The following is a 27069-nucleotide window of genomic DNA, read 5'->3' as shown; positions in this document are numbered from 1 at the left end:
AATAAGAAAATATATGAAAGAAAAAAAATCTCACTGGTAAAGGCAAGCATATGCCAAATGCAGTGTGTCAGCCACTTTAAAAGCTAGTATGAAGGTTAAAAGAAAAAAGTAGTAAATTCAACTATAACTATAGTGAGTAGTTATCAGATACACAAAATTAAAAGCTGCAGATATGACATCAGAAACATAAAACATGGTGGGGGGAGTTAAAATGTAGTGCTTTTAGGATGAATTTGACTTACGTGACTATCAGCTTCAAACAAACAGCTGTATAAATAGGCTGTTATAAATGAACCTCATGGTAACCACAAATCAGAACCCTACAGTAGATACATAAAAAATAAAGAGAAAGGAAATCAAACATTATCACACCACAAGGCAAGAGACCAAGAGAAGACAGATACAGAGAAGAACTACAAAAACAACTAGAAAACAATTAAAATGTCAGTAAGTACATACAATCACTTTAATGTAAATGGGCTAAACACTCCAATCAAAACACATACGGTGGCTGAATTAAAAAAAAAAAAATGATGCCACCCCTATGCTGCCTACAAGAGACTCACTTCAGATCTAACGACACACACAGACTGAAATTATAAGGATAGAAGAAGGTATTCCATGCAAATGGAAACAGAGAGAAAGCTGGGGTAGCAATAGATGTATCAGACAAAATAGACTTTAAAACAAAGATCCTAACAAAGGACAAAGATGGGCATTACAAAGTGAAAAAAGGGTCAATCTAAGAAGATACATTTGTAAATATTTAGGTACCCACCATAGGAGCATCTAAATATGTAAAGGAAATATTACTAGACATAAAGGGAGAAATTGATGGTAATACAATAACAGTAGGGGTCTTTAATACCCCACTTACATCAACAGATAGATCATCCAGGCAGAAAAATCAATAAGGACACAGTGGCCTTAAATGGCACATTAAAAAATATTAAATTAATCGACATATACACAACATTCCATCAAAAACATCAGAATACACATTCAAGTGTGCATGGAACATTCACCAGAATAGATCACATGTTAGACTACGAAACAAGTCTTAATAAATTTAAGGAAGGGGACCTTCAAGATGGTGGAAGAGTAAGACACGGAGATCAACTTCGTCCCCACAAATACATCAGAAATACATCTACATGTGGAACAACTTCTACAGAACACCTACTGAGCGATGGCAGAAGACCTCACACTTCCCAAAAGGCAAGAAAATCCCCACGTACCTGGGTAGGGCAAAAGAAGAAAAACAGAGACAAAAGAATAGGGATGGGACCTGCACCTATGGGAGGGAGCTATGAAGGAGGGAGCTATGAAGGAGGAAAAGCTTCCACACACTAGGAAGCCCCTTCACTGGCGGAGATGGGGGGTGGGTGGGAGGAAGTTTTGGAGCCACAGAGGAGAGCGCAGCAACAGGGGTGCAGAGGGCAAAGCAGAAAGATTCCCTCACAGAGGATCGGTGCTGACCAGCACTCACCAGCCTGAGAGGCTTGTCTGCTCACCTGCTGGGGCAGGTGTGGGCTGGCAGCTGAGGCTCGGGCTTTGGAGGTCAGACCCCAGGGAGAGAACTGGGGTTGGCTGCATGAAGACAGCCTGAAGGGGGCTAGCACCACAGCTAGCCGGGAGGGAGTCCAGGAAAAACTCTGGACCTGCCGAAGAGTCAAGAGACCATTGTTTCGGGGTGTGTGAGGAGATGAGATTCCTTCCCTGTGTGCCCACAGAAGGCAGAGCACCACCTAAGCAAGCTCCAGAGATGGGCACGAGCTGCAGCTATCAGCTCAGACCCCAGAGACGGGCATAGAATGCTAAAGACTGCTGCTACCAAGCATCCTGTGTGCAAGCACAGGTCATTACCCACACACCCCTGCCCCCCACCCCCGGGAGCCTGTGCAGCACGCCACTGCCAGGGTCCCGAGATCCAGGGACAACTTCCCTGGGAGAGCACAGGCACGCCTCAGGCTGTTGCAGTGTCATGCCGGCCTCTGCTGCTGCAGGCCCACCCCACATCCCAATTATGATTACCATACCCCCTCCTTCTCCCCGGCCTGAGAGAGCAAGAGAGCCCTAATCAGCTGCTGCTTTAACCCCTTCCTGTCTGGGCGGAACCACATGCCTGAGGGCGACCTACATGCAGAGGCGGGGCCAAATCCAAAGCTGAACCCCAGGAGCTGTGTGAACAAAGAAGGGAAAGGGAAATATTTCCGTGCTGCCTCAGGAGCAGCAGATTAAATCCTTACAGTCAACTTGATAAACCCTGCATCTGTGGATACTTGAATAGACAACCAATGTTCCCAAAATGGAGGCAGTGGACTTTGGGAGCAACTGTAGACTTGGGGTTTGCTGTCTGCGACTGATTTGTTTCTGATTTTTTGTTTATCTTAGTTTAGTTTTTAGTGCTTGATACCATTGGTGGATATGTTTATTGGTTTAGTGGTTCTTTCTTTCTTTCTTTCTTTCTTTCTTTCTTTCTTTCTTTCTTTCTTTCTTTCTTTCTTTCTTCTTTCTTCCTTCCTTCCTTCCTTTCTTCCTTCCTTCTTTCTGTTATAAAATTTTATTAATTTTATTAATTTATTTATTTTAACTTAAAAATTTTTTTTTTCTTCCTTTTTGTTCTTCTGAGCTGTGTGGCTGACAGGGTCCTGGTGCTCCGTCCAGGTGTCAGACCTGAGCCTCTGAGCTGGGAGAGCCAAGTTCAGGCCACTGGTCCACCAGATACCTCCCAGCTCCACGTAATACCAAACAGCGAAAGCTCTCCCAGAGATCTCCAACTCAACGCTAAGACCCAACTCCACCCAATGTCCAGCAAGCTCCACTGCTGGACGCGCCATGCCAAACAACTAGCAAGACAGGAACACAACCCCACCCATTAGCAGAGAGGTTGCCTGAAATCGTACTAAGTTCACAGACACCCCAAACACACCACTGGACACGGCCCTGCCCACCAGAAAGACAAGATCTGGTCCCACCCACCAGAACACATGCACCAGTCCCCTCCATCAGGAAGCCTACACACGCCCCTGAACCAATCTCACCCACTGAGACCAAAAACAGACAGGAACTATGAACGTGTGGCCTGCAAAAAGGAGACCACAACACAGCAAGTTAAACAAAACGAGAAGACAGAGAAATACGCAGCAGATGAAGGAGCAAGGTAAAAACCCACCAGAACAAATAAATGAAGAGGAAATAAGCAGTCTACCTGAAAAGGAATTCAAAGTAATGATAGTAAATATGATCCAAAATCTTGGAAATAGAATGGAGAAAATACAAGAAATGCTTAACAAGGACCTAGAAGCACTAAAGAGCAAACAAACAAACAATGCTGAATGACACAATAAATGAAATTTAAAATTCTCTAGAAGGATTCAATAGCAGAATAACTGAGGCAGAAGAATGGATAACTGACCTGGAAGATAAAATAGTGGAAGTAACTGCCACAGAGCAGAATAAAGAAAAAAGAATGGAAAGACTTGAGGACAGTCTCAGAGACCTCTGGGACAACATTAAACACACCAACATTCGAATAGTAGGGGCCCCAGGAGAAGAAGAGAAAAAGAAAGGGATTGAGAAAATATTTGAAGAGATTGTAGTTGAAAACTTCCCTAACATGGAAAAGGAAATAGTCAATCAAGTCTAGGAAGCACAGAGAATCCCATACAGGGTAAATCCAAGGAGAAACATGCCAAAACACATATTAATCAAACTACCAAAAATTAAATACAAAGAAAAAATATTAAAAGCAGCAAGGGAAAGGCAACAAATAACATACAAGGCAATCCCCATAAGGTTAACAGCTGATCTTTCAGCAGAAACTCTCTGCAAGCCAGAAGGGAGTGGTAGGACATATTTAAACTGATGAAAGGGAATAACGTACAACCAAGATTACTCTACCCAGCAAGGATCTCATTCAGATTTGACAGAGAAATTAAAATGTTTACAGACAAGCAAAAGTTAAGAGAATTCAGCACCACCAAACCAGCTTTACAACAAATGCTAAAAGACCTTCTGTAGGTGAGAAACACAAGAGAAGGAAAAGACCTACAAAAACAAACCCAAAAAGGTTAAGAAAATGCTAATAGGAACATACATATTGATAAGTGTCTTAAATGTAAATGGATTAAATGCTCCAACCAAAAGACATAGATTGGCTGAATGGATACTAAAGCAAGACCCTTATATATGCTGTCTACAAGAGACCCACTTCAGACCTAGGGACACATACACACTGAAAGGGGATGGAAAAAGATATTCCATGCAAACGGAAATCAAAAGAAAGCTGGAGTACCAATCCTCATATCAGACAAAATAGACTTTAAAATAAAGGCTATTACAAGAGACAAAGAAGGGCACTACATAATGATCAAGGGATCAATCCAAGAGGAAGATATAACACTTGTAAATATTTATGCACCCAACATAGGAACACCTCAATACATAAGGCAGATGCTAACAGCTGTAAAAGTGGAAATCGACAGTAATAATAGTATGGGACTTTAGCACCCAACTTTCACCAATGGACAGATCATCCAAAATGAAAATGAATAAGGAAACACAAGCTGTAATGACACACTAGACAAGCTGGACTTAATTGACATTTATAGGACATTCCATCCAAAAACAACAGAATACACTTTCTTCTCAAGTGCTCATAAAACATTCTCCAGGATAGATCATATCTTGGGTCAGAAATCAAGCCTCAGTAAATTTAAGAAAATTGAATTCGTATCAAGTATCTTTTAGACCACAATGCTTTGAGGCTAGATATCAATTACAGGAAAAAACTGTAAGAAATACAAACACATGGAGGCTAACAATACGCTACTAAATAACCAAGACATCACTGACGATATCAAAGAGGAAATCAAAAAATACCAAGAAACAAATGACAGTGAAAACACGACCACCCAAAGCCTATGGGATGCAGCAAAAACAATTCTAAGAAGGAAGTTTACAGCAATACAATCCTATCTCAGGAAACAAGAAAAATCTCAAATAAATAATCTGACTTTACACCTAAAGCAGTTACAGAAAGAAGAACAAAAACAACCCAAAGTTAGCAGAAGGAAAGAAATCATAAAGATCAGATCAGAAATAAATGGAAAAGAAATGAAGAAAACAGTAGCAGAGATCAATAAAACTAAAAGCTGGTTCTTTGAGAAGATAAACAAAATTGATAAACCATTAGCCAGACTCATCAAGAAAAAAAGGGAGAAGACTCAAATCTATAGAATTAGAAATGAAAACGGAGAAGTAACAACTGTCACTGCAGAAATACAAACGATCATGAGAGATTACTACTAGCAACTCTATGCCAATAAAATGGACAACCTGGAAGAAATGGACAAATACTTAGAAAAGCACAACCTTCTGAGACTGAACCAGGAAGAAATAGAAAATATGAACAGACCAATCACAAGCACTGAAATTGAGACTGTGATTAAAAATCTTCCAAGAAACAAAAGCCCAGGACCAGATGGCTTCACAGGCGAATTCTATCAAACATTTAGAGAAGAGATAACACCTAGCCTTCTCAAACTCTTCCAAAATATAGCAGAGGGAGAAACACTCCCAAACTCATTCTACGAGGCCACCATCACCCTGATACCAAAACCAGACAAAGATGTCACAAAGAAAGAAAACTACAGGCCAATATCACTGATGGACATAGATGCAAAAATCCTCAACAAAATACTAGCAAACAGAATGCGACAGCACATTAAAAGGATCATACACCATGATCAAGTGGGGTTTATCCCAGGAATGCAAGGATTCTTCAATATACACAACTCAATCAACGTGATACATCATTTTAACAAATTGAAGGTAAAAACCATATGATCATCTCAGTAGATGCAGAAAAAGTTTCTGACAAAATTCAACACCCATTTGTGATAAAGACTCTTCAGAAAGTAGGCATAGAGGGAACTTACCTAACATAATAAAGGCCATATATGACAAACCCACAGCCAACATCATTCTCAGTGGTGAAAAACTGAAACCGTTTTCTCTAAGATCAGGAGCACGACGAGGTTGCCCACTCTCACCACTATTATTCAACATAGTTTTGGAAGTTTTGGCCATGACAATCAGAGAAATAAAAGAAAAAAAAGGAATCCAAATCAGAAAAGAAGAAGTAAAACTGTCACTGTTTGCAGATAATATGATATTATACATAGAGAATCCTGAAGATGCTACCAGAAAATGAATTTGGTAAAGTAGCAGCATACAAAATTAGTGCACAGAAATCTCTTGCATTCCTATACACTAACAATGAAAAATCTGAAAGAGAAATTAAGGAAACGCTTCCATTTACCATTACAACAAAAATAATAAAATACCTAGGAATAAACCTACAGAAGGAGACACAATACCTGTATGCAGAAAACTGTAGGACACTGATGAAAAAAATCAAAGACAATACAGACAGATGGAGTGATATACCATGTTCTTGGATTGGAAGAATCAACATTGTGAAAATGAATATACTACCCAAAGCAATCTAAAGATTCAGTGCAATCCCTATCAAACTACCAAGGGCATTTTTCACAGAGCTAGAACAAAAAATTTCACAATTTGTATAGAAATACAAAAGACCACGAATAGCCAGAGCAATCTTGAGAAAGAACAACGGAGCTGGAGGAATCAGGCTCCCTGACTTCAGACTATACTACAAAGCTACTGTATTCAAGACAGTATGGTACTGGCACAAAAACAGAAATATAGATCGATGGAATGGGATAGAAAGCCCAGAGATAAACCCATGCAGATATGGTCACCTTCTCTTTGACAGAGGAGGCAAGAATATACAATGGAGAAATGACAGCCTCTTCAATAAGTGATGCTGGGAAAAGTGGACAGCTACATGTAAAAAAATGAAATTAGAACACTTCCTAACACCATACACAAAAATAAACTCAAAATGGATTAAAGACCTAAATATAAGGCCAGACACTGTAAAACTCTTAGAGGAAAACATAGGCAGAGCACTCTGACATAAATCACAGCAAGATCCTTTTTGACCCACCTCGTAGAGAAATGGAAATAAAAACAAAAATAAACAAATGGGACCTAATGAAACTTAAAAGATTTTGCACAACAATGGAAACCATAAACAAGACAAAAAGACAACCCTCAGAATATTTGCAAATGAAGAAATATTTGCAAATGAGAAAATATTTGCAAATGAGAAAATATTTGCAAATGAAGCAATGAAAAAAGGATTAATTTCCAAAATATACAAGCAGCTCATGCAGCTCAATATCAAAAAAGCAAACAACCCAATCCAAAAATGGGCAGAAGACCTACATAGACATTTCTCCAAAGCAGATACAGATTGGCATCAAACACATGAAAGGATGCTCAACATCACTAATCATTAGAGAAATGCAGACCAAAACCACAATTAGGTATCACCTCACATCAGTTAGAATGGCCATCATCAGAAAATGTACATAGAATAAATGCTGGAGAGGGTGTGGAAAAAAGGGAACCCTCTTGCACTGTTGGTGGGAATATAAATTGATAGAGTATGGAGAAGAGTATGGAGGTTCCTTAAAAAACTAAAAATAAATCCACCATATAACCCAGCAATCCCACTATTGGGTATATACCCGGAGAATCCATAATTCCAAAAGATGCATGCACCCCAGTGTTCACTGCAGCACTGTTTACAATAGCCAGGACATGGATGCAACCTATGTGTCCACTGGCCGATGAATGGATAAAGATGATGTGGCACATATATACAGTGGAATATTACTCAGCCATAAGAAGAAACAAAATTGAGTTATTTGTAGTGAGGTGGTGGATGCACCTAAAGTCTGTCATACAGAGTGAAGTAGTCAGAAAGAGAAAACCAAATACTGTATGCTAACACATATGTATGGAATGTAAAAAAAAATGGTTCTGATGAACCTAGAGGCAGGACAGGAATAAAGATGTAGACGTAGGGAATGGATTTGAGGACACAGGGAGGGGGAAGTGTAAGCTAGGATGAAGTGAGAGAGTGGCATTGACGTATATACACTACCAAATGTAAAATAGATAGCTAGTGGGACGCAGCTTCATAGCACAGGGAGATCAGCTTGGTGCTTTGTGACCACCTAGAGGGGTAGAATAGGGAGGGTGGGAAGCAGGCAAGAGGGAGGGGATCTATGTATACATATAGCTGATACACTTTTTTAAACAGCAGAAACTAACAACATTTTATAGCAATTATACACCAATAAAGATGTTAGCAAATTAAAAAATGAATAAATTTACGAAGATTAATATCATATGAAGCATCTTTTCCGAGCACAACAGTATGAAACCAGAAATGAATTACAGGACAACTGGAGAAAATACAGACACATGGAGAACTGAACAACATGCTACTAAGCAACAAATGGGTCAATGAAGAAATCAAGGAGGAAATGAAAAAATAACCTTGAGAGAAATGAAAATAGAAACACAACTTTACAAAATCTGTTGGACTCAGCAAATGTAGTCTAAGATGCAAGTTTATAGCAATACAAGCCTACCTCAAGAAACACGAAAAATCTCTATCTTTACACCCAAAGGAACGAGAAAAAGACAAAGCACACAGTTAGTAGAAAGAAGGAAGTAATAAAGATCAGGGCAGAAATAAATGAAGTAGAGACTTAAAAAACATTAGAAAAGATCAATGAAACCAAGAGCTATTTTTCTGGAAAAATAAACTTCCCAAACCTTTAGCTAGAATCATTATGAAAGAAAGAGGGTCCAAATAAATAAAACTAGATATGAAAGAGAACTTACAGCTAGTACCATGGAAATACAAAAAGTCATAAAAAATTGCTACAATTACACTACAAGAAATTGGACACCCCAGAGGAAACAGACAAATTCATAGAAACATGCAATCTTCAAAGGTTTAGACAGGAAGAAATAAAAAATCTGAATGGACCGATTAGTAGTAAAGAACTTGAAACTTTAATTGAAAAATCCCCAACAAACAAAAGTCTAGGATCAGATGGCTTCATGGGTGAATTCTATCAAACATTTAAAGGAGAAATAATAGTATCCTTAAAGTATTCCAGAATAATTGAAGAGGAAGGAATGCTCTTAAACTCATTCCACAAGGTCAGCATTAATTACCCTGATACCAAAACCAAAGACACAACAAAAAAAGAAAATTACAGATCAACATCCATGGTAAACATAAATGCAAAAATTCTGAATAAAATATTGACAAACCAAATTCAGCAACACATTAAAAGGAACGTACACATTGATCAAGTGGGATGCATTCCAGGGATTCAATGATGGTTCAGTATCTGCAAGTCAGTCAAAATAGTATACCATATTAGCAAAACAAATGATAAAATCATGTGATCATCTCAGTAGGTGCAGAAAAAGTGTTTGGCGAAATTCTGTATCCATTCATTCATTATAATAGCTCTCAACAAAGTGGGTAGAGAGGGAACATATCTCAATATATAAAGACCATATATGGCACACCAAGAACTAACATCAGACTCAGTATTGAAAAGCTGAAAGGTCTTCCTCTAAGATCAGGAACCAGAGAAGGATGCCCAGTTGCCTCATCTATTCAACATAGTATTGGAAGTCATAGCCAGAGAATATTCAAGGAAAGGAAGTAAAAAGCATCCAAATTGGGAAGGAAGATGTTAAACTTTCAGCATTTGCAGATGACATGATATTGTATATAGAAAACCCCAAAGACTCCGCCAAAAATGTATTAGAGCTATAAATGAATTTAGTAAATTTGTAGGATACAAAATTAATATACCAATACCTGTTACATCTATACACTAACAAAAAGCTATCAGAAAGAGAAATTAAGAAAACAATTCCATTTACAGTTGCATCAAAAATAAAATACCTAGGAATTAATTTAACGATGGAGTGAAGATGTGTACTCCAAAAGTTATGACATTAATGAAGGAAATTAAATATGACTCAAATAAATGGAAAGATATACTGTGCTTATGGATTGGAAGAATCAGTATTGTTAAAATGTCCATACTACCCAAAGCAATCTACAGAGTCAGTGCAATCTCTTTTAGAGTTCCAGTGGCATTTTTCATAGAGCTTGAACAAATAATCCTCAAAAGTTGTATGGAACCACAAAGGATAGCCAAAGCAGTCTTGAGAGAAAAACAAAGTAGGAGGCAACATGCTTTTTGATTTCTAATTGTACTACAGAAATATAGTAATCAAAACAGTATGGTACTGGCACAGAAAGAGACATACAGATCAATGGAACAAAATAGAGAACCCAGAAATAAATCCATGCTTATATAGGCAATTAATCTATGTCAGTGGAGTCAAGAATGTACAATGGGGAAAAAACAGTCTCTTTGAATAAATGGTGTTGGGAATACTGGACAGCTGCATGTGAAAGATTCAAACTGGATTACTTTCTTATACCATATGCAAAAAAACTCAAAATAGATTAAAGATTTAAACATAAGACCTAAAACCATAAAACTCCTAGAAGAAAACATAGAAGCTCTTTGATATTGGTCTTAGCAATGTTTTTTTGGATCTGTCTCCTGAGGCAAGGACAACAAAAGCAAAAATAAATAAATAGGTCTACATCAAAATAAAAAGCTTTTGCACAGTGAAAGAAAATACCAATAAAATGAAAAGGCCACCATCTACTGAATGGGAGAAGATATTTACAAATAATATATCCAAGAAGGGGTTAATATCTAAAATGTACAAAGAAGTCATACAACTCAACATCAATAAAAAACTCAATTAAAAAATGTGCAGAGAATACACATTTTTCCAAAGAGGACACACAGATGACCAACAGACACATGAAATGATGCTCAACATCATAATTATTAGGGAAATGCAAATCAAAACCACAATGATATATTACCTTACACCTGTCAGAGCTGTTTTCAAGAAGAAAAAAATTAAAAAGTATTAGCGAGGATTAAGTAGAACTACCATGTTACCCAGAAATTCCACTTCTGGAGATTTATCCAAGAAACAAAAACAGTAATACAAGAAGATATATGCACCCCAGTGCTTATTGCAGCATTATTTACAATAGCCAAGATAAGGACACAATCTAAGTGCCCAACGATAAATAAGTGGATAAAGATGTGATACACATACACACACACACACACAATGGAGTATTTCTCAGCCATGAAAAAAATTGTAATCTTGCCATTTGGAACAACATGGGTGGACCTAGAGGGTATTATGGTAGATGAAATAAGTCAGACAGAGAAACATAAATACTATGTTATTTCATCTACATGTGGAATCTAAAAAGCATAACAAATGAACAAACCTAACAAAACAGACTCATAGATACAGAGAATAAACTAGTGGTTGCCAGAGTGTAAGGGAGTGAGGGGATGGGCAAAATAGGTAAAGGGGATTAAGGGGTATAAACTTCCAGGGATAAAATAAATATGTCACGGGGATGTCATGTACAGCATAGGGAATATAGTCAATAAACATTGTTATAACTGTATATGGTGATTGATGGTAGGTAGACTTATTGTCATGATCATTTCATAATGTGTAAAAACATCAAGTCACTGTTTTGTACACCTGAAACTAATATAATATTGGAAGTCAGTTGTACTTCAATAAAAAATGGAATGAATAACTGATACACACAATAACATGGGTGAAATTCAGGGACGTTTCTCTAAGTAAAAGAAAATATAAAAGATTACATATTGTATCATTCCATTTGTATGAAATTTCTAGAAAATTCACACCTATAGAGATAGAAAGCAGTTTATTGATTGAGCGTGGGAGTGAAGATTGACTACAAATGTGCATGAGGGAAAGTTTCCAGATGACGAAAATATTATAAAACTAGACTGTTGATGGTTGTACTACAGACGTTGAAGTGTGGGTGGGTATATTTTATGGGATGTAAATTATATCTCAATAAAATAAAATGAAGTGAACCTATTTGGAAAAAAAGAAAAAGAAATGAGACAGACACAGATGAAGGGATCTTGGTTTCTAACTCTTCTAACTCTAGCTCTGTTGCTATCAAACTGTGTATTCTTTGAAATTATTTAGCCTCTCTGGGCCTCTGTTTCTGTACCTGTCAAAGATGTACTAGACAATCTCTGATATATCAGTAATGTTCTACAATTCTCTTACTTTGTGACACAGAGATAGATAGTAATAGAGATTACAAGTGCTACATAAAAGGTTGATATTTACCAAACAGATGTCTGAGGTTTCTCTTTTGGTTTTTTGGGTTTTATTTGTCTTTTTTAAAAAAGTTTTTTCAGGTATCACCTTTTCAAACTTTCTTGTTATTGAAAAGTTCCTTTCTTCATACAGGTTATAAAGTAAGCAAATATCATCCAGGTACAAAAGTGACTTTTCTTTTTAAACACTTGATTGTCAGAAAAGGGGGGGAAAAGCCATAAATCAGCCTTAAAGGTGCTGTTGTGTAATGGAGAACTTAGCTGACAGTTGAAGAACACTTTAACTTCTTCCCTGAAAATTTATTATTCTTTCAAAAAGGAAAACTTGTTGAGCTGCATATTTTCTCTTTTCACAGTTGTCTGTTCAGCCTGTAATATTTTGCTGTATTTTGTATGCTCTTTTTAAAAGCTTCTATTAAGGTAAAAATAATTTTTACTTAAAACAGAAATGTCTATATGATTATTTAAAATTGAGTTACTTTGAAAGTTGAAAAATCTTCTTCACTTGGATTATTAATGCTTATAGAATCTCATATTAGGGAACTAATGTTAAGTGTAGCCAAGAACTAAATCTGAAGCCATTTATTGAATATTTTAAAATCATTAATAGAAGAGCTAATTTGGTGATTACTTTTAAAGTGCATAGAGAGCGTTAACAGTAATATTCCATTTTTTTGTCTGGCATTATATTCAGTGTGTGTGTTTCTGTGTTTGGAAGGGGTGTGCAAAAGTATCAGACAGGGGCATATAATATAAGAAAACTCAGTTCTTTTCCTAAGATATAGGCCATCTAATTTGAAATACAGTTAAATTTTGAAATATTATAATCATCAAACATGAACACTGTAGACTTTGTATGCCATAATGTATTGGCGTATACATCAGAGTAAATTTGGAAAAATGGATTTTAGATCTCATACTCGCTGGTCTCTGTCATCATCTGTGTTCTCTATTTGACAATAAATTTGGTATTGCAATTACTCTTTTTGGACACAAGATGGTGATGCTTACCTGAAATGTTTCCTGTGTGTAGGATCTACTGCTTCTATTTTAATTTTTTTAGTCATCCATTACATTTTTATGTATTCATTTATTTTACCTATTGATTGATTGAAGTATAGTTGATTTACAATATTATATTAGTTTCAGGTGTACAGTATATTGATTCAGTATTTTTACAGTTTATCCTTCATTAAAAGTTATTACAATATAATGGTTATAATCCCCTGTGTTATACAATATATTTTTGTTGCTTATCTATTTTATACATAGTAGTTTGTATCTCTTAATCCCATACTAACATGTCCCTCCCCTCTTGGTAACCACTAGTTTGTTTTCTATATCTGTTTTCTGTTTCTGCTTTGCTGTATAAATCCATTTGTTTCATTTTTTAGATTGCATATGTAAGTGATATCATACAGTATTTGTCTCTCACTTATTTCAGTATATATAAATAGCTTATACAACTCAATATCAAAAAAAAAAAAACAACCCAAATAAAAAATGGACAGAAGACCTGAATAGCCATTTTTCCAAAGAAGACATAAAGATGGCTAACAGGCACATGAAAAGATGCTCAGCATCACTAATTATTAGAGAAATGCAAATCAGAACCACAATGAGATATCACTTCACACTTCTCAGAATGGCTGTCAAAAAGTCTATAAACAACAAATGTTGGAGAGGAAGTGGAGAGAAGGGAACCCTGTACACAGATGGTGGGAATGTAAATTGGTGGAGCCACTGTGGAAAACAGTATGGAGGTTCCTCAAAAGACTAAAAATAAAGTTACCATATGATCCAGCAGTCCCACTCCTGAGTATATATCCAGAAAAACCAAAAACTCAATTTCAAAAAAGATACATGCACCCCAGTGTTCATAGCAGCACTATTTACAATAGCCAAGACATGGAAGCAACCCAGTGTCCATCAACAGACGGATGGATAAAGAAGATGTGGCATATATGTATATACACAACAGAATATTACTCAGTATCTGCTGCTTTTAGAGGCTTCCCCTCCTGCAGCTGAAGAATGAACAGCTTAAGGGAAATGAGTGGAATTGGCTTTGCTTTTAAAAATAGTAGTTGAAATTTTTGTATGATTTTGTTCTACTGTATAACTTATTTAACAAATAATGATTTAAGTTTAAGTGTAAGTTTATGTAAGTTTGGGTTTGGGGGAGTTGGAAACATTAAGAAAAGGGAAGTTTGAACATTGGAGAGAGAACCAGCAGTCATTAGGTTTATACTATGCACCAGGCCTGCTCTGGGTGATTTACACGTTATCTAAATGATTCTAGTCAAATATAAGCACTCTATATATTTTACACAATACCAGTGTATTCCTTAGCTCGATAAATTGTGCGGGATTAGTAGTGTTTTCTCTCTCATAAAAACTATGGTATACCATCAATTTAGTATCTTTCTTCACAGTTTAAGTGAAGTTATCAATTTTTTTAAATAAAAGTTTCTTATATAGTTAAATACATACTTGTACTATATAGCAATCCTACTCCTAGGTATTTGTCCAAGAGAAATTAAAACATTTGTCCACACAAAGACCTATAAGTAAATGTTTAAGGCAGCTTTGTTCATAATCACGTAAACAGCCCCAAATGTCTATCAACTGATGAATGGATAAAGAAATTGTGATATGTTCCTACAGTGATGTACTGTTCAGCTGTAGAAAGGAATAAACTACTGATACATGCAACAAGATGAATGAAATCTTAAAAGTGTAATGCTGGATGAAAGAAGCCAGATACAAAAGGCTACAGAAAATAATGACTGATTCCATTTGTGGGACAGTCTGGAAAAGGCAGGATGATAGGGACAGCTATCAGGTTTGAGAATTGAGGGAAAGGCCCTGGACCACAGAGCGCCATGAGGAAACTTTCTGGGAGGATAGAAATACTCTATATTTTGGCTGTAGTGGTGATTATCAGACTGTATGTGTTTGTCAAAACATTTCTATCAGTAAAACTAAAAATAGAGAATTTTGTAGTATTTAAAGTGTATCTCAATAAACCTGACCATTAAACACACTTGAAAAAAACTTTTTAATTGTAAATGCAAAGGAAAATGTCAGCTTTATTTCAGCAACAGTTTGTCCTCAGTAGTACCTTCTTGGAGGTAAAGCCTCCTGCATCTTGGCTCTTTTCCCAGCCTTGATTATCTTCTGATAACCCATTTACACAGACCTCCCTTTGTCACTGCCTCAGTAAGCTCAAAACTGCTTCAGCAGATTTTGCTTTCAAATATTACCACCCAGCTTTTAGGGCAGAACAGATAGAATTTTGGTGCTGGGAAGATTCTTAGAGAATTTGGTTTCTTAGTAAAAATTTGGCAAGCTAGAGATTTTACAAATAAATCTTTTAGTAAGGTTATTAAGTAACAAACGTCAGTTAATTTGTTATGCATGTATTATGGACAGTTTTAAATGTTTTTTTTACTGTAATAAAGTATAACTAAAATTATGAAAATATAGTTTTCCTTTCTTTTTTTTTTTTAATGCTAGATTATATTCTTGTCTCCTGGAAGGAACAGTGCAGGTAAACCAGACCAGAGCTTTGGATACATCATTATATTGCATATCAAGTAACAGTGTTTACCTTCCCAGTAGCTTTTTAATCTCCTATGCCAGTAAAATTTATGGCCCAAAGATTACATATTTGATGGCATTTGATGGCAGACCTATTCAGAGTTATACTTTCTTATGGAAAAAACAAGTATAAGCCAATCATCATACTCATACCTTTTGGAAATCTTGATTCTCAAACTTCTTTTTGGTATTAAAGTACAAAAAAGAGTATTTAATGTAATAACATAAAAATAAGAGGTAGTATATTTTATATAAGTAGAAAGGTGAAGAAAATTAAATGTTAATGTGTGGGGAGGGTGAGCAAAATTGTATTTTTAAGCACATGTAGCATACTTTTGGAGATTTAAGAGTTCTCCTCCATTAATCCCTTATTTTCAGGCTTAATGATGTACTCATTTCCTCTTCTGGATAAAATGAAGGTGTGCTTTTTCAAATGCCAGTAGAAGGCTGATATTTTTTATTGAGTGCAGTAACTTTATGAGGTAGGTGCTGTTGTCCCTGGTTTACAGCTGGGGAGACTATTACTTTTTTTTTTTAAGAAGATATTGGGGTAGGAGTTTATTAATTAATTAATTTTCTTTTTTTGCTGTGTTGGGTCTTCGTTTCTGTGTGAGGGCTTTCTCTAGTTGTGGCAAGCGGGGGCCACTCTTCATTGCGGTGCGCGGGCCTCACTATCGCGGCCTCTCTTGTTGTGGAGCACAGGCTCCAGACGCGTAGGCTCAGTAGTTGCGGCTCACGGGCCTAGTCGCTCCGTGGCATGTGGGATCCTCCCAGACCAGGGCTCGAACCCGTGTCCCCTGCATTAGCAGGCAGATTCTCAACCACTGCGCCACCAGGGAAGCCCCAAGACTATCACTTTAAAAGAGTAAGTAAATTGCCTAATTCACTGGGGCTGGCAGTTTAACACATTCAGGCAATTTCAGAACTCACACTCTGAACCACTAACTAAATTAATTCTTAAATTCTGTGTCAGATTTAATGTCTTTGAATTGTTTGCTTGTTTAATACTTTGACCATCTTCTGCTTTTGCATTTATAAACCTGAATTCAGTCTCTGACATTTGCATTGTATTACCAGTTGACTGGTGCTGCATGTCTGTATGTTCTCCCTCATAAAAACTATGGGCTAACATCAGCTAGCGTAGTAGCTTTTGTCACAGTTGGAGTGAGTTAACCAATCTTCACTTAAGAAAGAGAAAGGGAAAGGAAAGGAGAAAAGGAGACAGAAGAAAAGAGAGAAGGAGGGAGAAGTGGAGTTTGCATGTATTGTTATTGTTGTAATTATGTTTTGTTTATTTGAGTTAGTTGATTAGAATTAAAAATGAAAGCATTTGCAAGTAGATGATAAATTTACCTTTTTACCCCCAGGAAATTTTAACTGAAGGGTTAAACCAATCAGGTATAGAATAAAGTAAGCTGAGATTGGAAAACTCCTGTGCTTGCTGCCTGGTTTTTGTGGTTTTTTGTTTCTTTTTTGCGGTATGCGGGCCTCTCACTGTTGTGGCCTCTCCCGTTGCGGATCACAGGCTCCGGACTTGTAGGCTCAGTGGCCATGGCTCACGGGCCCAGCCGTTCCGCGGCATGTGGGATCTTCCCGGACCGGGGCACGGACCCGTGTCCCCTGCATCGGCAGGCGGACTCTCAACCACTGCGCCGCCAGGGAACCCCCCTTGCTGCCTGTTTTTATAAATAAAGTTTTATTGGAACAGCCACACCCATTGCTTGTTTAAATGACAATATGAAAGTATTTACTGTCTGACCCTTTACGAAAATCCCTGAACAAATTTTGGGACCAAAACTGTTCAGATAAACTGTTTATTGGCTTGGATTGAGTCATTCAGTAAATATTTATTGAGCATCTGTTATGTGCCAGGCTGTGTGCTAGGTGATGGAGATGCAAAGTCAAACATGTCCTACAAAAATGTTTGACTTTCTTTTTTATTACTAATTATAACACCAGTTGTAGAAAGCTAATAGGAGTTATAAGAGCTAGGAAATACTAATAAGACAGATCTCATTTGTTTGAAGCAGTAATAATACTGCATCTCTTAGGCAATGACCTTATCAGTTATCTGACACCATAGATACTCCAACTCCTTTTCTCTGGTTTTCCTGATTCCCTTCTATGCTACTCAATTATTTTTTCTATAATATTTATTACCATATAGTTTACTTACAATGTTTATTATTTTTTATCTCTCCTTGTCCCAGTGTAAACTCCACAAGGGCAAGGATTTTTGTTCTGTTTACTAATGTATCCAAGTACCTGGAACACATGGTAAGCAGTTAGCATGAAGGAGACCTGCCTTACATACTCTTCTTACTAGCTATATTAATATATTTGGAAAGCATCAGTGTTTTCATGTCAGCTATAATTTTGTTGGTTCAAAATGAAAATAATTTGCTGAGCTAGATTGTGTATCTTTTTGTTTTTTATGTTCTTCATTGAGAAAACTAGTATTTCCTATATTCTTAACCTCCTCACTTTGTCACCAGTTATATATCATTCATGTAGTTTTTCTTGGACGTAATAGATAAACGTTTAGTAAAAATTGTTTTGCATAGTTGAGTAATATATTTATTGAAAAGAAAAGTCCACCCTAAGATTAGAGCTTATATCAATTTTTCTGATGACCTTGAGGAAGTAATGTGCTTGCACATTTAATTGCTATTAAAATAATAAGAATAATTTCTCATAAAACTTCTTTTTCTTTTAGTTACATTCGTGAGTATGTTTTCGTGATAGTTGATTACCCTCGCCTACATAGTTTGCAAAATTAGCAAGGAGAACAATATTCTGAAGCCAAGTTTCCATGAGTCGATATTTCACATTCATGTTTGTGACCTGAACCTGTATTCCTTCAGACAGTGAGAAAAGCCAAATGTTCTCATAAGCAGTGAGGATTTTCTTCATGGAAAACAAAGAAGTAAAAGTGTATTCCAAATAAAAGTATAATGCATATATTGAATATAGGTAAGTCTACCTATATAAATATGAATAAATGCTTTTATGCATTTCATCATAGGATTTTTTTCTTGGTATTATTTTTAAAGTAAAAATTGAAGGGAAGGTGCATGAAGGGAATCAGAAAAATCAAGAAATATTACCATTTTTAATTGAGCAGGCAACATCATCTGTAATTCTAATGACCCTGCAAAGTAGTATTTCTGTTTACGTTTTGGAGATGAGAAGATTGATGTTCAGTGAGATTAATAGCTTGCCATGGTTCAAGAACTAATAAGTAATAAAGGCAGTATTGTACGGCAGGGCTTTCTGCCTCTGAATACCTTATTCTTTATCCTACAGCATGTCAATTTCTCATATATTGTCATGGTGTGCTCCCAAATAACTATACTCTATATTGATACTTCATTTTTAAAATTCACATTTTGTAACATTTACACTGTATACTTTTAAAATTTAAATTTTGTAATGTAGTATAATTCTAAATAACCTGGAAAGAGTGTTCTATGAAAGGAAATGTTTTCCTAATTCCAGGGAGTGGTGCATGGAGGGAATAAATGCCTCCTTGTCTGTCATTTTCAAATTAAAGCCATTGCTTTCCAATTTTAAGCTGACATATGTTCTTCCATTTTACCTCTCTCATCTTGTTAACATTTATTAGTCATTATATAGCCATATATATGAATGCACATAATCACACTATGATTTTCAAAGTTTGTTTTTATTTAAAATATTTAATATTGCAAAAGTTTTTAATTGAAAATGTTGTGTATAAAGGCATTACCCAAAGACATCTTTATTATATAAATTGACTGCTGAAGAAACTGGGATGTTATATGGTACTTTTTATGACTATAGTTTATTTTGTTCCTATCATTAACTGGGATTACCATGCCATATTAGCCAAGAAATTGAGATAATGTCATTCTGTAGCCCTTCACATAAGATTCACTTCTAGTTTTTCTAAATTCAGATGTTTAATTTTCTAAGAACGAATACCTTGCCTCATTTAATGAGTTTTCACTTTTTAAAGCATTAAGAAATAATGTATTGTTTTTACTGTGACTTGAGGATATATGACATATGAACTCTTATATTCTGGTTTAATATAGAATTTGATATTATCTTGTTAGATAAACATCTAAATTTTGAGATAGCCTTCAGATTTTATATTTAATAAGACAATGAAAAGGGCTCATTAAACTTCGTTTGATGAAAGACTGAGAAACCATAGGGCAGTGAAGGAATTAGCATTTGTGATAAAAGTTATATGTTTAAGTGTTGTGGTGGCATATGAAAAAGAACACTAGTCTTGAAAAATCAGGAAATTTAAGTTTTAATATTATATTTAATTCTGTAACTTTCCAAGACTCCCTACAGCTGCCTCCCATTTCTATCTCTTATTCATCATGAATTTAACTTTTCCCCTTGCATTAGTAGATAATAAAACCAAGAAAGAGTGAAAGGTTAATTATAATAATGTTGTGAAGTTGTTTTGTATGTACTTAAACATTATATAAATGTAATTCTTATAATAATGATTATTATAATAATAGAGGACCTATGGATACTATTTATTAATATCAAAGATGAACTTAAATTAGTATCTGTTGAATGAGTATATCACTGAATGACTGAATGAATTCAGAGCTCTGGACTCCAAAATTATTTAGATCTCCCTTTGAATGGAAGGTCCTTCTCCTTGGTTTTGAAAATATTATTTTAAAAGACAACTTAATATTGTTATTTAGTTATTTTCTATAAATGCCAAAGAGAAACTATAGAGTCCTCCTAAAGACAAGTAAGGAGGTAAAGAAAAACCAATAAAATTGATGAGCTAAATTGTTAATTTTTTTTTGTTTTATATGTTCCTCAGGTATTGAGATTAAAATTCAGGTGTAGATGCAGTCTACACTGTAGATGCAGTGTCCCCGGGGCACAGGAACTCTGTTTAGATTTTTCCTATGTGCTTTATTTTCTTGATATTTTCATTTTGCAGAATGAATTTGCCATTTACTTTTGATGAAGTTAATATCTGTATAGTAAGTATCTTTAGATTCTTATTTCCTTGATTTAGAGGATAATTTGAACGTTAGATTTTTTTAACGTTATTTTTTTAACAGATGGCCATTGGTAGTCAGATCTGGTTTGTAACTAATCTACTGTAAGTTAGTTATCAGGGGCTAGTGGTGAGTCATTCACATATTTATATTTCCTGTTTCATGTATTTACAAATATTTGATGATCGTCATTGGCTTTTTTTCTCTAATGTATTTTAAACTTCAAGGAATGAAGGCTCTGTATACTTATCTCTCTGCATGTGCATTTTCTTGTGTTTATTTTCACTGGTTTTAAGTAACCTACTGGTTTTAAGTAACCTACTATACATATAAATGTACATTTAAAAAGATGGTCCTTCCAAAAGCTTTGCTTGGGGTCTTTGCTAGGAGGATGATTTAGAGGGATGGAGAGGGTCGCTTGCTTTACTATTTATCATTCTCCCAGACAAATCCATGGAGACAGGCTGCTGATAGGACAGGAGAAAAACAACAAAAACAAATACAGTGCTTTGGCTTGGAACTGAATTGTATTATCTGTGCTGTCAGCTAGAGTCTTTGCTCACTTACCCAGACAATCTCTACAGGGATTAAAACATCCCCCTGCATTAGTAATAGCCTTTAGTATGCTGCAGCCTCATATCCAGTTTAAAAAAAAAATCTGGCTATAAACAGTTTTTAATAGCTTGCAAAATCTTCACCAGTTCAACCTTTGGGGAGAGTGATTATGCTGATGAATCAAACAGGAGTGTCAATAATTAAATTACTAATTACCTGTATTTTATTTTTAGTTTCCATATATAGCTCCTCACAACCCCCAACTATGAGCCTGATTTGGAAGGTTTATATTTTGTCATCTTTGTCAAAGTTAAGAAGAAATACATGAATATATATAGTAATGGGTACACTGACAATACAAGAGTTATTTTGAGGACATTTCTCTTATTTTTTAAAGTTATAAGAATTTTGACTCTGCATGAAAGTTTAGAGGGAGAGATTTATAGAAACAAACAACAAGAAGAGAAACTTCAAAAGATGCTGTAAACCAAACAAAAACTATTAGAACTAGCTTTTATATCAGTGTCTGTGCTATCCAGGAAGTTGATTATCTATTCTTTTCTTTAAAATCTTTAATAATGGTGATTTTACAATCTTCTATAGCAGTGATTCTCAACAGGTGGTCCCCAACCATCCCACACCCCTCGGACATTTGGCAGGGTCTGGAGACATTTTTGGTTGTCGCAGGTAGAGTGATGATATTGGCATCCAGTAGGTAGAGACCAGGGATGCTGCTGAACATCCTGTAATGTACAAAAAAGCTCCCACCACAAAGTATTATCTAGCCCAAAAGTCAGTTTTGTTGAGGTTGAGAAACCTTGCTCTCAAGCATGGATTTTTATCTTGATGGGAGTTTTTAAAAATGAATAGCTACAGTGATGTTTACAGTGTTTTATAGAGAGATTTTATTTTATTTGTTTGAATTACTAAGAAGAGAGAAAAGAGACTTTAGATGTTGATTTGGGGTTTATGGACATGGAAAATGCAAACATTCTTTGAAAAATGTTCATGGAGACAATATGGTTATCTCATGATACAGAGGAATGAAAATCTTACTTTATGATAGATGGACATGAGACATTTTGTGTTTTTTTTTTACCTTCACAAATATGGAAGGAAACTTCTACTTTGTAGGAGATGGGGTTATAAAGAATTATTTCTATATGGATGAATTAAATAGTTTAATAAAAAAGAATAATCACAGTATGTAAAGTTAATTATCTTAGCAGAATATTCAGCGGCCTGAAGCTCTGAATTTACTTCTTAGTTGTGACTGTGGTTAATTTATTTAATGTCTAAGCCTCAGTTAACACATCTGGAAAGTCATGTGGTTATTTTAAACTTGTCAAGTGGGTGTTTGCTAATTTGTATTGACACTTAACTTTTCTCAGATGAATTAAAAGAATTGTCCATGGGCTTCCCTGGTGGCGCAGTGGTTGAAAGTCCGCCTGCCAATGCAGGGGACACGGGTTCGTGCCCCGGTCCGGGAAGATCCCACATGCCGCGGAGCGGCTGGGCCCGTGAGCCATGGCCGCTGAGCCTGCGCGTCCGGAGCCTGTGCTCCGCAACGGGAGAGGCCACGGCAGTGAGGGGCCCGCGTACCGCAAAAAAAAAAAAAAAAAAAAGAATTGTCCAACCTTTAACTAATTGATTGCTGCACCTCAGTGTAAGAAGTAGGCATTCCCTTGTTCGTTGCACAAATGGAGCTATTGTACCTCCATTCATTTTCATCATTATCTACTAAATCACAGTACTTTGCAGTAGAAGGAAGTATATGTAACCACACATGTATAAACACAAAACACACCTAGTAACTTAGTGGTAGGGAAGTTAGAAACTGGCAGAAAGTACTTACATTGCCTTCCAGAGCTCTAGGCTTTTGGAACCTGGCCTGGGATCCAGGGCATAGCTATTACAACCATTGAGGTTTATGGAAGTAGTACATGGGGAAGAGCATATAGCCTTTAAAGAGATTTAATAATATTTCATCCATTGTGCTAAACAAGCCAAAAAAATACATTGGGGACTAAACATAAGTCGTCTTCTTAACTCCACAAACATTTAAAAAATTGCAGTTGACCTTATTATTTAAATAGTTATGTTGTCTGCCTTACTTCCCACACCCCAATAACTGGATGCATTTTATGAAAAAGTCATGTTTTCTGTAAAGTAGAAGGTGAAAAAAAATGCAGCTTGAAGTCACAAATCATAGCAAGTCACTTTACCTTTGTTTACATGGTTAAGAAGTTGTCTCTTTCATGAAGACACACAGGAGATCTGCGTTCTATCACCACCAAAAGTCTTCTTAGGGTTTTCGTTTTGTTTTGTTTTTTTAAATTAAGGGACCAGCCAGAGCCGTGAAGTTAGTACAGAGGAAAAAAAATGGATCTCAGCTAGAGGTAAAAAACGCAGTTTGACGATCTCTTCAAGATTGTAATGTGTAAAATAAATTGTTTCACTGATAACCGAAAGCAAAGTAATAAATTTCATGTTATCCTGTATTTGTATATTCTTTTAGTTATTTTTTCATTTTAAAGAATTTTTTTAGAAAATTCTTTTTATTTTAAAGAATATTTTGAATAGGCAGTATAGATCTAAAAAATCTAAAGTGTATAGAAAGAACTACATGGTGATACCTTGCTCCTACCTCTGCATCCCAGTCTTGTCTCCCTCACCTCATTTTTATTAGTCTCTTTCTTCTTCCAATGCTGTTTTTAATACAAGCAATATGTATATTTATTGTTTCTAAACCCATGTCCCCCGTAGATAAACAAAATGTAGGAAACTGTGCATACTGCTCAGTGCTTTGCTTTTTTCCTTTAGCCTTGTATCTTGGAGATCTTTCCTTCTCAGTATATGGGTATTTTCCTCATCCTTTTGTAGGCTGCATAGACACAGAACTACATACAAATAGTCCCCTTTTGATGGACACTTAAGCTGTTGCCAGTCTTTTGCCATAACTAACAGTACATCAATGAATAACCTTGTCCAAGTGTTATTTTGTACTTGTACAAGTTTGTTGTAAAGTGGAATTGCTGAATTAAAGGATAAATGCCTTTGTAATTTTGGTAGATATTGGCTTATTTCCTTGTATACTAGTTCTACCATTTTGCCCTTTCATCAGTAATTTTGAATGTGTCAGGATTTCCAGGTTGGTACCAGCAATTAGTAGTTAATTGAAAAAGTCAGTAAAGAATCATTAAAATATTTTATATGAGGTTTAATGATTTTACTTTAACAAAACATTTAGATACTCATTAATTTCCTGTTCATTTTTTTTTAAGGGAAAATGCTTTTCTTTGAGAATAGTCCACTGATTTGGAGTTCCATGATATCTCCGATCTAAACTTCATTTATTGATTTCAGTGTTTGGCTTTTATAGAGTGAAAACTTAGGACACTCCGAGTGTCCCTATTCCTTTACAGATGTTCTTTTTACACCAAATTAACAGTTACTTTAGTTACTCACCTTTATTGAATTTTCTTGAAGCATTTACCTTGATTTTCCCGGAAATAGTAATGTTCTTTTAACAGTCATATTTTATTGGCTTATGTAATATTTATTTACATAATGTTACTTTAATATTAAATAATTGTTAAGCTAGAATTTTTGATTCAGGATTTTAAAACTGTGTTTTATTCACTGATGTTTCACTCTTTAGGTATGTCTGGACAAATCAAGAGCTCAGTTAATATATATTGAATAGAATATAGAAAGGAAAAGAGGTAGTATGGGAATAGACCCAACTGCCTGTTGGTATGCACCCAGAACAAGAGAGCAAAAGTTAGGCAAGGAAGGGGAAGTGAGGCATAGCAGAGGGTAATTTACCAGCCAGGGAAGTTTAACCTGTCATCACAAGCACTATTGTGTATTGGAAAATTAAGACTTTTTGTGATATTCCTCTGTGATGAAATTGAAAGAGAAGTGACCTAAAGGAAGCCTGAACTCTTAAGTTCTAACTCACTTACTTAGCATGAGTGCCTGACTGGGCTAGACATCTGTATTATGCTCTTGCCCAGCCAGCAGCATACTCTCATTTTGAAAAAAAGATATTGAGACTAGTTGAGTATTTTCTAAGTTTTGTATTCCCCCATGCATCACCGTGAATTTGCCATATTCGCCTTACTGCAGCACCTTACTGCTATTTGCTTTATATTTTTCTTCAGTTGACATATTAAACACTTAAGGACAATTTATATCTCCCTAAAAGTAGTACTTACTATAAATAAAAACAACAGTAAAAAAAATAAACACAATGCAAATAAAGCAGTGCTATGAAGCAAAAGTTAAATATGATCTTTGCAGAGGGCTCTGAGTAAAACAAGATTTGCAGTTGTTTAGAGAGATGTGAAAAGCATACCAGTAAATGGAAACTTTCTTATTTGGTAAAGGACCATGATGTATGCAGCCTATTCTCAGATGGTTCAAAAAAACAAAAGCAAACAACTACAAAAACCCACAGCACACTAGAACAAGAGAGCAGAGATAAGGCAGAAGGGTAAAATGTTAATAATAGATGAATTTGAGTAAAGGTTACATGGGAGTTCTTTGTAATATTCTTATTCTTGCAACTTTAATGTGAATTTGAAGTTATCTCTAAAGAAGTTTAAAAATTAAACTTATGTGAAAATTGGAAAATTGAAAGGGAATAAATTTTTGATGTTATTTATTTAGTATAGTATCCATGTATTATCTAAAAGCATCTCAGGTTGTTTTAGGCACTTTACTCTTCCAGAAATAGTGTACTAGATGATGTCTAAGGTCCTTTATAGTTCCAGTGGTCAGTGACAGTGTGCATTGCATTAAGGCAGCATAGTTAAAGCTACCTGTGCTCCCAACTCAGTATTTCAATGAATAACATTATAGATGCTTAGTCTGAGGAAAGGCTGTATATTTAGATAAGGTAACCTGAATGGGTTGAAGAGTAGAAGTAGCTTAGGAAGAATAACCTGGTCTGTTTCAATTGTGAGGAATAGAAATGTTAGGTAAGAAAGTTTTTGAGAGGAGTCAGAGAAGCTTCTGCCTAACACATAAAATTATTAAGTTTTTTATTTGTTATGTTAATAATACTGATCCTGTTATATCCTGCTATATCCTGATCCAGAAATATTTTATTTCTGATAATAAGAGACTTTAAGAAGGTTGGGTGTGGATATATTTCTGAAAAACACTACCACTACCATTAATACTACAGTGTTAATTGAAGATTTTTTATGTGCTGATGCTGTCCTAAATTCTTTGTATAAATTAGCCCACTCACTTAGTCCTTATAGCAGTCACATGAGGAGGTACTCTTAATCATATTTTACAGATAAAGAAAGTGAGGCATAGAGGTTAAATAATTCGATCAAGGTTACATGAAAAGTATGTGATGGAACCAGATTGTCTGACTTGAAAGTCCATCACCTTGGCCTTTCTTCTCTACTATATATATTTTTACAGCTTGTTAAAAATAGATAACTAGGGACTTCTACCTTTTAGTTTTCATTTGTCACTGTATCTTATTTATCCATTATTATGCTTTTAGTTCCATTTTATTTCTTTAAGCATATTAAATATAGTCATTTTATATTCAGTTTCCAAAAAATTCCAATATATTCAGTCTTTGTAGATCTGATTCTGTGTTTTATAATAACTGGTTCTTTGGTGGTGTATTTCCTCTGTTTTGTAATACGTGTGTCAATTTTTAT

The 27069-nt window shown here is 35.5% G+C and overlaps 1 protein-coding gene across 3 annotated transcripts in view; it reads left to right on the top strand.

Moving 5' to 3' along the window:
* Positions 1–27069, top strand: part of AFG2A (AFG2 AAA ATPase homolog A) — a 343293-nt gene that overhangs the window by 121415 nt on the left and 194809 nt on the right. Inside the window, exon 16 of one of the 3 annotated variants that reach the window (XM_079919924.1) lies at positions 18011–18617. The exons of the other annotated variants lie outside the window; for them this stretch is intronic. The gene's annotated coding sequence lies outside the window, so the exon portion shown is untranslated. Of the gene's footprint in view, positions 1–18010; positions 18618–27069 lie in introns of those variants that run through there. 3 annotated transcript variants of the gene reach the window in all.

Source organism: Stenella coeruleoalba (assembly GCF_951394435.1).
Source record: "Stenella coeruleoalba genome assembly, chromosome: 4".
In the NCBI taxonomy this organism is placed as follows: Eukaryota; Metazoa; Chordata; class Mammalia; order Artiodactyla; family Delphinidae; genus Stenella; species Stenella coeruleoalba.
This window is presented reverse-complemented; position numbering and strand designations above follow the sequence as displayed.